The 12,224-nt window shown below is 36.7% G+C and overlaps 3 non-coding genes across 3 annotated transcripts; all 3 read left to right on the forward strand.

Annotated features, from left to right (window-relative positions):
• The first annotated feature begins 2,326 nt into the window (after positions 1-2,326).
• On the forward strand, positions 2,327-2,398 carry TRNAM-CAU (transfer RNA methionine (anticodon CAU)). The gene has a single exon. It is a non-coding gene; the product is annotated as a tRNA-Met (tRNA).
• Positions 2,399-5,382: 2,984 nt separating this feature from the next.
• TRNAM-CAU (transfer RNA methionine (anticodon CAU)) lies at positions 5,383-5,454 on the forward strand. The gene has a single exon. It is a non-coding gene; the product is annotated as a tRNA-Met (tRNA).
• Positions 5,455-11,055: 5,601 nt separating this feature from the next.
• TRNAM-CAU (transfer RNA methionine (anticodon CAU)) lies at positions 11,056-11,127 on the forward strand. The gene has a single exon. It is a non-coding gene; the product is annotated as a tRNA-Met (tRNA).
• Positions 11,128-12,224: the final 1,097 nt, after the last annotated feature.

Raw genomic sequence — 12,224 nt, forward strand, 5'->3', positions numbered from 1 at the left:
TTCGCTCTTTCGGTTTCCATAACAACAGGTCACTGGTGTTGACAATGTCTTCTTTTCTCTCTTTTTGTTAATGTGTATTATTATTTTTCCCCCCTTTGGGCACCTCCATCAGCTTCTGTACTATATTTCATTAAATAACAAGAAATTTTATCCGCCAAAATCATTTCCTTTAAAAAAATGAGATTGTAAAGCAATATATAAAATGAGGTAAGTGGCACAGAAAATAAGAGTAAGGAAAAATATCGGTTTAAAATGAATACTTTTCATGCTTGAATATATATACTAAAGAGTAATTATAAAGGTTGTCCCCTCTCTTTTGGAACAAAATGTGGAGCAGGCTCCCACCTAGAAACTTTTGTTGGGAGAGGTCTAAAGTTTGGGGGATCACTACAAGACACCATGTCTATCTAGTATTTTATCGATATAATTCTACACCCCAAAAGAAGGCAGGTAATTGTTCAGTGCTGCCACCTATACTCTCAGAAAAAAGAGTTGAGTTGAGTTGTGCTTAACATCACTTTCAGCAACGACGTTGTACGAGGCGACACCTACTGATTAACGTGAAATCCACCGTGTTCATGGGTTTCCTCGGGGTTCTCCTGTTTCCTCCCACTTTCTTCATTCCACCATTTCATTCATTTCTCATCATCCCCTTTAATCTAGCCGGCATAACCGTGGGACGTAAAACTCAAAGATTTCATTTCATATTTTAACGTAGAATCCGATCCCCATGAGCTTCCGCCGGGAATCGAACCCGGATCTCTCAAACAAAAGGCGCGTACGGTAACCGCTTGGCCACGAATGACCTCCAAAAGTTGTAAAATCAGATTGTTTTTATAATGAAAGAATGAGTATAGATAAATAATAAAATAAAATTTTTATTCTACATTAATAATTTCACTGCTAAACAAATTATTGGTGCATCGCCGCGTGTATGATTTTCCATACACAAACAATATATCGGACAATATTAAAAGAAAGAAAAAAAAAAACAATAATACTTATCACGCTCCCTCCCGAAGATCTGAGTCCCCGACATTTGTCGAGATTGCTCCTTGTGGTTGATCCTGACAATATGCCTAGGTCAATGTTCGCTACACATTCAAAGAGCGACAAATTCTACGTTATATCAATGTTGAAACGCATTTGCAGAGTTTCTAATCACACAAATGACTACCTCGACTGTTCGACCTCAACTTGATAAATGTAACTGTGGCGTCAAGAACTGATAGTGCAGTAATCCAATAACGTGCTTACGACCATTTGTATGTATTCTGTTTATAAATATAAAAGATTTCATTGTTATAATATAGTCATCTGGCAACCCTTAGCTTATGACTTTATTTTGTATCAATCTTCACAATTATGATAAGCAAGATTAATATCATGACAAACGGCACCGTGACAAACCGTATATAATTAAGTATGAGGAGCACGAGCATATTTAAAGCCAATAACTATAAACAGGCTATCCTTTGGGTATGTCCATGGTAACACACGTTACGTAATGACGTATATGTTGAAGAATACTAACCACAAATAAACTTAAAAGCTCCGCATTTTATTAAAAAAAAAGGAAAGCTGTTATATTTATATAGATAATTACCAAATATCGTCATTTTATATGATACAGCAAACCTAGGAGGAAAGAATATACTATAGTAACTCACGTTATAAATTTTTCCCTACATTCAGAACCTGTGATTTTTCAGTACATTTTCTTTTGTCCTGGCATAGCTATGTGCATGAAATTACTATGTAAGATAGGGACACACACAATTTAATTATGACAAAAATATTAAATTTTTATTTACGTTTTATGACTACTTATTTTAGTGGAATATGCACAGAGTCGGGTAACTCACGTTACATTTGTCAACGATCTTTTATTATTAAGTATAAACAACATACATTTATAATAACTTGAAATAAGCACAGTTTAATTAAGTTGAACATTGAACTTTACTTTAAGAAAAGGTTTCATATTAATATATCAGTTATATGAAATTTTACTTGGGATACCGACATAGAAAAAATAAGACCTATGTAATAATAAATAAAGCTTGTATAATATAATCAACATTAAAACACAGTAGATGAAAGGTAACCTACGGAAAAAATAGGAAAATAGTAATTCTCTGAAAAACATTTAATGATGCCAGCTACATACAGCTATACTTTTATCACAAGAACAACTTGAGTAAAAATTATAACTATATTTCTTTCATGAATTTTTGTCCCTGTTTCCTTGGACATGCCCCTTTGTTTATTGGTTTTTGGGGAAGTACTTTTATAAAACAAGAAGATACAGAGTATATAGTAGGAAAGCAGAGTGGCGCAGTGGAAGCGTGCTGGGCCCATAACCCAGAGGTCCGTGGATCGAAACCACGCTCTGCTAGGCCTCATTTTTTTCTTCCTGATAGCAATTTTTACTAATAGTTAAAGCTTTTCAATTCAAAATGTAATAATGCAAATTTGGGTAGGGTATAAGGATTCTAATCCTTAGAAACTATCATACATAAATCAAAATACTTTACCTTGTAATCTCCTCTCTATATTCTTTGTACTCCCCCCAAGTTCCATTACTAAACGTAAAATCGACATTCATGTCAACAGAATAGTTGGTGATACCCAAGGGCGCCGATTTCTCCGTAAATTTGGGAGGGTGGGCCCATTCAGATGCAGAAGGTATACATATGAGAATTTTAAGACAAATTGCATTCAAATTATGCCAAATATTGTATATTCATAAATACAATAGGGGGCCCACATGAGCTTTGGGGGGGGCAGGATCGGCGCCCTTGGTGATACCTTTAGGGGCCTTGGCTTTGTGATGAGATTGGGAAGTGATTTTTCTAACACCAATGTCCTGAAAACGCTATACACTACCTATGTAAGGTCTAAGGTGAAATATGCAGTAATAATATGGGGTTCTAATAGCAAAAAATATGTAAACAAAGTCAAAAACATTCAAATTAATTCCGTGAGCTTTTTCACATATAAAGAAACAGGGATATATCCGAAATTTCAGAAATACGAAGATCTTCGAAGCAAACAATCTTTAGAATCACTTAAAAGCAGGAGAGATTCTCAGTTGATTTTATCTTTCTTACATCAAATTATTCATGTACTATAAATTCAGAATATTTGTTATCAGAAATCAACCTCCACGTCCCACATAGAGCAACGAGATCTCATAATGGCATATTCCATCTCTCGGCGCTAAGGACTAATGCATTGAATGTATCGCTTGTCAGAAAAATGTGTTTATTGTGTAATAAGATGTCACAAGGGCACCTAGAGATAGACATTTTTAGTTTTTTAGACAGAATTTTATTCTAAATAAATGAGTTGTACAAATCGTGCTGTGTGTGCTTTAAAGTAAAAACATATATTTTGCTATATTATTATTATGTTATCATACGTATATTTTAAAGTGTATTATCATACAATGATGGAAAACTGTAATTAGGCATTTGTCTCCTGTTTTCTGAAATAAATTTTTAAATGTAACGGATATTCTGTATATACGGTCTTTAAATACAAGGGGTCGTTCAAAGTTGAACGGGACTTTTATTTCTGCCGAGGAAACAGATAGCACAAGAAGCACCAAACTATGTCAAGTTTTCAAATTACTTTCTCCGTGCGCGTTCAGGCACCGTTGCCATTGTTGTGGCAACTCCCTGATTCCTTTGGCGTAGAAAGAACTTGGTTGTTGTCGTAGTTATTGCAAGAGATCGTTCCGGAGTGCTTCATCTGTCGCGAATTTCTTGCCTCCCAGATGATCTTTAAAGGGTGCAAACAAATGATAATCACTGGGAGCTAAACCTGGACTGTACGGTGGATGGAGCAGAACTTCCCAGCGCATTTCCGCTGTTCACAGACCATCATGCGTGTCCACTTCTGACCAAATGTCAGCTGGAGGAACCCAACTTGCACAGATTTTCCGGAAGCGTAAGTGGTCGTGAATGATTGTCCCAACACTCCCGACACTGATGTTCACCTCAACAGCAATATCAAGCACTGTTAGTCGCCGGTTCTTAAGAATTATTTGCTCAACACGTGCGATATTCACTGGTGTGAGTGCAGTCGAGCGAATGTGTCTATGCGCTTCATTTGTCACCAGCTCCTGTCCTTCGTGAAACTGTTCATACCGTTCGTACACTTTTGTCCGTGACATCGTTTGCTCACCATACTATGTTCGCAATCTTCTGAAAATCTCAGCTGGTTTAACTTTCTCCTTTACAAAAAATTTGATTACACACCGCTGCTCCACAGTCACAGACACACTGCTTGCCGCCATGTTCGCTGCAACTGCTGCGCATGCGCCAAATACGTCATGCCGATCGCTAGTTACCCGAGAAGGAATACATTACGTCACCCGCAAGTTTCATCATGATCCGGCCTATCATCGATTATTTAGGTACGAAAATCCCGGTCAACCTTGAACAACCCTTGTATGTTTCCACTTTTCACAATTACGTTGCAACTGCATAATCAAGAATTAGTTTTTCCGGTGAAAGCCCTTGCGATACGCATTGACGTAGATACTTGGCGAGGAAGTGGAAGTCTGATGAAGACACAGTTATTGTTTTCAAACTCTTACGTGATTGTGTTTTTATACATTATCGCATCGCTTTGCTCACTGTATTGTGTTTGATTTGACAATGTGGAAACAAGGCCTGATAGAGTAGTTACTTCAAGAATTAGTGCCACAGTGGCGTATTCGGTAGGGTCGCTCTACTTCGATCGCCATTGGAAGCGGGATTTCCTTTTCTCGTACTACTCTTGTTCCAATATAATTTAAGTGCCTATAAAATAGGCTTCTGGGGAAATCTGGGGATATGTTACTGATTACATGACTTCGTAAATCTGCTGAAGTCGACCGAAAAGTATGGTATACTATCTTATCTTAAACCTTGAGCCTTCTATGGTTTGCCCTTTACATGGGGCACCCTTTATTTAAATTCTCTTGTTTTTTAGACAAATTATTTGCAATCAGGCTTCCATTTATTTATATCGTTTTAAAAAAATTGTATTTCATAACTTTTTTTTTAAAAAAAAAAAAAGTAAAATCACGCTTCAGAAATTTACTCTTTCTGTGACGTCAGCAACTTGTTGATATACGATCTTTTTTTATTTTAAATGATTCGTCAGTATCATATCTACAGATTTTTAGTTTCTCAAAGCTTCACAGTTAACTTACCTCTTATGGCAGTAAATACAATGTTTCAAAATTTCAAACACGTTCACACAAACGTTACATAATCAGGTGAGGAGGGCAAACATATTTAAAGCCAATATAAACAGGATATCCGTTATCTATTGGATATTGGGAAAGTACTTATATAAAACGAGGATATACACAACTTGTAGTAAGAAAGCAGAGTGGCGCAGTGGAAGCGTGCTGGGCCCATAACCCAGAGGTCCGTGGATCGAAACCACGCTCTGCTAGGATTGTTTTTTCTTCCTAAAAGTAATTTTTACTAATAGAGGTTTCCGATTTAAAACGTAATAATGCAACTTGGGTAGGGTATAGAGGTTCTAACTTAGAAACTTAAATGAAATACTTTATCTCGTTATCTCCTCTCTTTATTCCTTGTATTCTCCTCAAGTTCCACTATGACACCTTAAATCAGCAACCTAGTTTGCCGTGACAGACCTGGGTCGATTCCCGGCGGAAAAGCTCATATGGTTCGGATTCCACATTAAGCTGTAGGGCCACATCTCATATAGCCTTGCTGCTTAAAGTGATGCTCAAATCAAATGAAGAATCTATTATTCAAAATTATTAATAAGAGAGAAAAAAAGTCTAACAGAACATGGTTCCGACTCACAGACCTCTGGGTTATGAGCACAGCATGCTTCTACTGCGTCACTCTGTTTTACTACTGAAATTATTGCAGGATATAATATACGTAAGACCGCATCAGTTCCAGAAGGAGCTGGACGCTCATACTTTTAGGGATTATTCATTGAGTACACTGCTCAACAAGAAATTGTTTATCTTAATGTTTTTACATTTACTGAATGATTTTGACGTGCTAATTACGAATCTGGTATTAGTTTTCCTCAAATGTCGATTATTTGGAAGGAATTTTACAAAATCGTCTTTGTTCAAGAACGCTATTTTAGGGGAAGAATTTCTGCCTTTACTTCGGATGTCCATAGACGTCAACACAGAACAAACTCTTGTGGATTAATTAGCAAGTTTCGTTTCGTAACATATTCGTTCTATGATTACAAATTTTGAATACAGCATTTATTTTGAATGAAAATAACTGTCTAGAAAAAATATAATTTCTTATTTTTCCCCTTACTTTTACAAAAAATATTAACTTTTACTTAAGTAAAGTCAGTAAATTTCTATATGATTCCACTTGGATAGCCAGCTGCATATAGTATTGAGTAGCTATAGTGGTAACTATATTATATCAGTGGCATTTGATTTAATTTCACTAGGTGCTGTGTGGAAGATAAAATGTCTACAATTAGGCGTTGTAAATTGTTAGCAGACTCATTGTGTTACGTTTGTGGATATTACATAAGCCCCAAACAACTTAAACATGACATTGTGCTTGGAATAAAGTTCTGTGTTGCATATGAAGCTTACTTTCGAGTGCCCGTAGGTGATCAAGACAAACATTGGGCTCCGCATGTGTGATGCGATAGTTCCCGCTCTACATTAGAAGGTTGGTTGTGGGGAACCAACAAAGTGTATGCCATTTGCTATTCCTCGAATTTGGAGAGAGCCTACTAATCACCATAATGATTGTTACTTCTGTTCAGTTGACATGACACACTATAAAAAGAGAAAGAGTAGGAGACAATAGAATAACCCAGTAACTTACATCCATTGCTCCAGTTCCACACAGTGACGAACTTCCTGTACCCAAACCACCAGATATATTGTCATTGGAAGGAGAGCCAGAGGAATCTTCCAATCTTCATATTAGTTTTTCGCATGAAACCAGGAAAAAGGAACCTCATTTGCTTAATCAGCAAGAACTTGATGACTTGATAAGAGATTTAGATCTTCCCAAATCAAAGGCAGAACATCTTGCTTCACGAATGAGTGGAATTTTCTCCTTCCAACATGTAAAATATCAAAATATAGGAAACGGCACAAGCCTTTTTCACAATTCTTCAAAATGGAAGGAAGTTTGTGTTATTGTCATGACGTTAGTGGTCTATTTGAAGCTATCTGTTTCCCACATCAACCAGAGGAGTGGCGTCTTTTCATAGACAGTTCATCTAGAAGTTTGAAGGCAGTTCTGCACAATGGAAATGTGAATCCTTCTGTACCAGTTGCACACTCAGTCCACATGAAGGAAGACTACGAAAACGTGAAATTATTGTTGGAAAAGATTGAGTACCAAAAATATAAATGGGATATTTGTGGAGATTTTAAGATGATCAGTTTTCTTCTTGGTTTGCAGAGTGGCTATACTAAATATTCGTTTTTTTTTTTCCTTTGGGATAGCAGAGCTACTGACCTTCATTATACACTCAAGATGTGGCCAGAAAGGAAACATTTACTTCCTGGCACTCACAATTTCATACATGAACCTTTAGTTGAAAGAGAAAATAATCTTACTGTCACCACTCCACATAAAATTAGAACTTGTAAAACGCTTTGTTAGAGCATTAGATCCACATTCTGCAACTCTTTCTTAACTAACAAATATTTCCACAGTTAACTGACGCTAAAATCGCAGCTGGCGTATTTACTGGCCCACAGATATGTGTGATGCTTCAGTCTGAAGAACTTCAGAATGGAATGATTCGAGAGGAAAAAAGTACTTGGGAAGCTTTTAGGGCGGTAGTTCAATTTTCTTGGTAAAAATAGGAGTGAAAATTATAGGCAGTTAATAGATTCTTTGATTGACCTATATCGCAATTTGGGTTGTAGAATGTCGTTGAAATTGCACTTTTTGTTTTCCCATCTTGATTTTTTCCGTCCAAATTTAGCAGATGTGAGTGAAGAACATGGTGAACGCTTTCATCAAGACATTGAACAAATGGAAAGAAGATACCAAGGGCGCTGGGACACCGCGATGATGGGAGATTACATTTGGACATTGATTTCTGATGACAAATCAGCTTCGCACAAGCGAAAAAGCAAGCGTGCTCATTTTTAAAATGTTCTGCATTGTGTGCTTGTAGTGAAAGAGGATATATTTTTGCTAAGTTTTTTTTATTTTGTACGCTGTGTTCGTACTCCGTAGTGACTAAGTTCATTCTGCATAATTTCTTCAGTGAAGCATATTCTAAGATAGCAATTAGATCTAAATTTCTCGATAAAAATTAAAACCGGGCCAAAACTGAGGCTTATATAGACTAGCCATTTAATATTCACTTCTTCTACGTACGAAAAGTGTTAGAAATGTAATATATTTTAGTTGAAAATAGAGGTAGGAACTATTACACGAAAATGAAAATGACTTTTCTTCATTTTTCTTTCTCAAGTTCCACTTGATTTCATAACCAAATTTCTAATTTTGTCCCCAACATTTTGTGTCGTCTTGTGAATATCAATTTAAAACTTGCAGAATCAATTTCTGATTAAAAAAATGTAATTTGACTAACTGTACTAACAGTGTTCCCAACTCCATAAATAAAAAATACTTAATTTTGAGGAAAAATTAAGATGTTTTTCAAAATTTGTTGATCTTTCGCATACAATATTGCAAATAAACTGCAGTTTAAAAGCCTGTTCCTTTGCTTAAAAAGCAAGGTATAACCGGTTGAGTGAGGGCAAATGGTTTCTTAGTTATTACGCTTAAACTAAAAATGGAGGAAAAATTCGACAAATTACCAGATTTCTAAGGGTTAAAGACGAATTTAAGGCGATTTTTGACATTTCGGGAAAACCAATGTTATGCACGTTATTAGTACCACCCAACGATATTAAAAAAAGAAAATAAATCAGATAAACATGAAGTTGGTCAAAAGTTGTTACCCAGTGGTATCTACGAACTTAAATAGGGGGTAACAAACCCACTTTCATTTACTTACCGACTGATACGAAAATAAAAAATAACGTAGTTGTCTGACACTTTGTTGTTCTTCCTCAGTCGTGTTTACCTTCACGACTGCTGATGTGCAAATGTCTGAGGTGTATCTAGTAGTACCAAGTCATGCATGATTGCTTAGCGGTGTTTGCAGTCAGAAAGGAAGTTTGGGAGTCATTCCGTACAGGTTTTCGTGAAAAGAACGTAACGCGAAGTTTGCTTTTTTTATGTTTACTTTTAGTTTCTGGTCATTTCAATGCGAATTATGATGCTTAGAATTACGTGTATATATTGAGGAAAATTCCTCGCTGATCGTATTACATCTTGGAACTCTAAGCACAGATGCCATTTTTAGTGATGGGTTTGCACACACTGACATAAGCAGCGGTAGGTGGCAGCATGGCATGAAAAAGAAGTCATTAACAAGATGGAAGTAGGATTGTAATGGTTATTTCGTTTTACGTGAACTGCTTCTTGTATAAACGTGGGATCGTCGAAATAAGTATAAAATAAAAAAGTGCTGTGCTGTTGGTGTGATGCAGGAGCACGTGCTGCTCCGCATCGGTAAGTTGTCTTATGGATTGGTAGGGATGCGGTTCTATTTTAGGGAAAGGAACATGTTTCGCTGTTGGAAAACACGTTTCATTGGAAATTCGAGGAGGAAAACGAGGTGCAGTTTTTCCTCCTCGCTTTTCAATGGAACGTTCTTTTGTAGAGTTAAACTCGATTTTTTAATGCTTTCTGTTCTTTATTCTCTTTTTACTTTAACACATTATGCCCTTGTACTCTATATCTGCATGTGTAGTGCCCTTGTACTTTATCTATGAGCGTGTGTGGGGGGAAGGGGGATTTAACGCATATCGCATGTCTTGCGCTCCTTCTGCTCCTTATTGTCTTTTTACTTTTATTCCTCACATTTGCCCTTGTACTTTCTATGTGCATGTGTAGTGCCCTTGTACTTTATATGTGACTGTGTGTGTGTGCGTGTGGGGGGGTGTAACGCATATCGCATGTCTTGTGCTGCAGGATACTTCTTACTCTTGCATTACGTAGGGAAATGGTATTTCATGTGGAAGTGGTAATAGAACACAGAAGAAACGCAGATCAGGGTGTATTCACACTTTATATTGGAGTGTGAATACAAGATGATCTGGGTTTCCTATGTGTTCTGTTACCACTTGCACATGAAATAACATCATTTCCCTACGTAATGTAAGAGTAAGAAGTATCCTGGAGCACCGGAAACAAGGGCGGTCTCATGTATACTATTACCTTATTGCATTATACAAACACCATATATTTAAATCAATTTCAAACGGGTTTAAAATATTACTGAATCCATATATTTTAATCTATTTCAAACGGGTTTAAAAGATTGCTAAATCTATATATTTAAATCTAATTTAGTTCAATTTAATGTCTAGGAAAACTTTGAAATATTAAAAAAAGAAAAAGAAATTATCTCGCCCTCTCCCGATGATCCAGGTTCTCGGCATTTGTCGAGATCGCTACTCCCCTTCCCCTCCCCCTTTGTGGTTAAGCCTGATAATATTCTTAGATTCAACGTTGGCTGTACATTTAAACAGACACAAGTTCTATGTCATATCCATTTCGAAACACATTTGGCGGGTTTCTAATCATACAAATTATTGCCTGGAATATTTGAACTCAACTTGAATTATTTTAACTGTAGTGTTAACAGCCAATAGCGCAGTAATCCAATAACATGCCTCGGATTATGTGTATGTATTGTATCCCATGTATAAATATAATAGATTTCATTGTTATAATGTAGTCATCTGGCAAGCCTTAGCTTATGAGTCCATTTTGTGTGAATATTCACCATTACGATATTACATAAATAAGCAAGAACTATGTCGTGGCAAACAACGCCAAAATCGGATCGTGGAAAACCGTACGTAATTAGGTATGAGGAACACAAGCTTATTTAAAGCCAATATAAATAGAATGTCTTATTTATTGGTTATTGGGAAATTACTTGTGTGTAGAAAACTAAAAGAGACAGTACTTACAACAAGTAAGCAGAGTGGCGCAGTGGAAGCGTGCTGGGCCCATAACCCAGAGGTCCGTGGATCGAAACCACGCTCTGCTACGCTTTTATTTTTTCTTTCTGCCAATAATTTTAGTAAGAGTTCAAGATTTCCGATTCAACGTCTAATAATGCAACTTGGATAATGAATAGAAGTTCTAATCCTTAAAAACTTCCATAAATGAGAATACTTTTCCTTATTATCTAATAGCAAAAAAAAAAGTCTAGCAGAATGTAGCTCCGATGCACAGACCTCTGGGTTATGAGCGCAGCACACAGCGTTGCCAGATGCTAGATCTAGCCTAATTTGCATGTCTTTAGCATCTAGCATCTTGCTTTTAGCATCCTGCCCAAATCTAGCATAATTTCAGCAAGTTTATCAAAAAGCCGTAAAACCTGGAGATGAGAAAGAAGTTGGTCATGGGAAGGGAAAGAACGGCAGAAATGTATCGTCTTCCATTCATTCATACAGTCGGTAAACCATACAGGCAGTCTTATTTTCCGAAGTAAGTTAGAAACGGCTTTGGGCTTTTTTTTTTTTTTTGTGTGTGTGTGTGTGTGTGTGTGGCCCCACCCAGAGTTTTCTAACCCTTTAACTGCGAGGCATGGGCGGAGCTATGGAGGCCATTCTCCCCCCAAATTTTTGACAACTTCAACATCTTTATTTCTGACTTCATGACCATGTTTATTTCTCAAATGAAAGGTTTGAGACCGACCAAAAGTCTGCCTTTCCCTTCCCCCCCAGCAGACAATTCTCAACTCCGCTTATGCTGTGAGGTAATTTTCTTTCAAAATTTCTAAACAAACACTTTGCATTCATTTATACGATATATACGCCATTGAGTCTGGTAATGACTGCACTAGTTTAGTTGAGTTAAAACTTTGGTGCGTGAAGTATTGAGTTAAATCCACGCGTTCTTGCGCTCTGCGTATTTTAAGTTACGTTATCGTATCTCAACTTCGTTTTTTTTTCTTTCTTTTAAAACTCTTGAATTAGTAATTATGAGGATCTAGCATAATTTGACCGAATCTAGCATAATTTCGATCAGGTTTTGGAATAATTCCGAGCTGTGGGTTTGGCAACGCTGGTCTGAAGTACTCTACTTCCCTACTGAAGTTCTTGCATCATACAAACACTCTACCCTTATATCTCCTTGTAA

Source organism: Thermobia domestica, chromosome 9 (assembly GCF_964235325.1).
Source record: "Thermobia domestica chromosome 9, izTheDome1.hap1.1, whole genome shotgun sequence".
Classification (NCBI taxonomy): Eukaryota; Metazoa; Arthropoda; class Insecta; order Zygentoma; family Lepismatidae; genus Thermobia; species Thermobia domestica.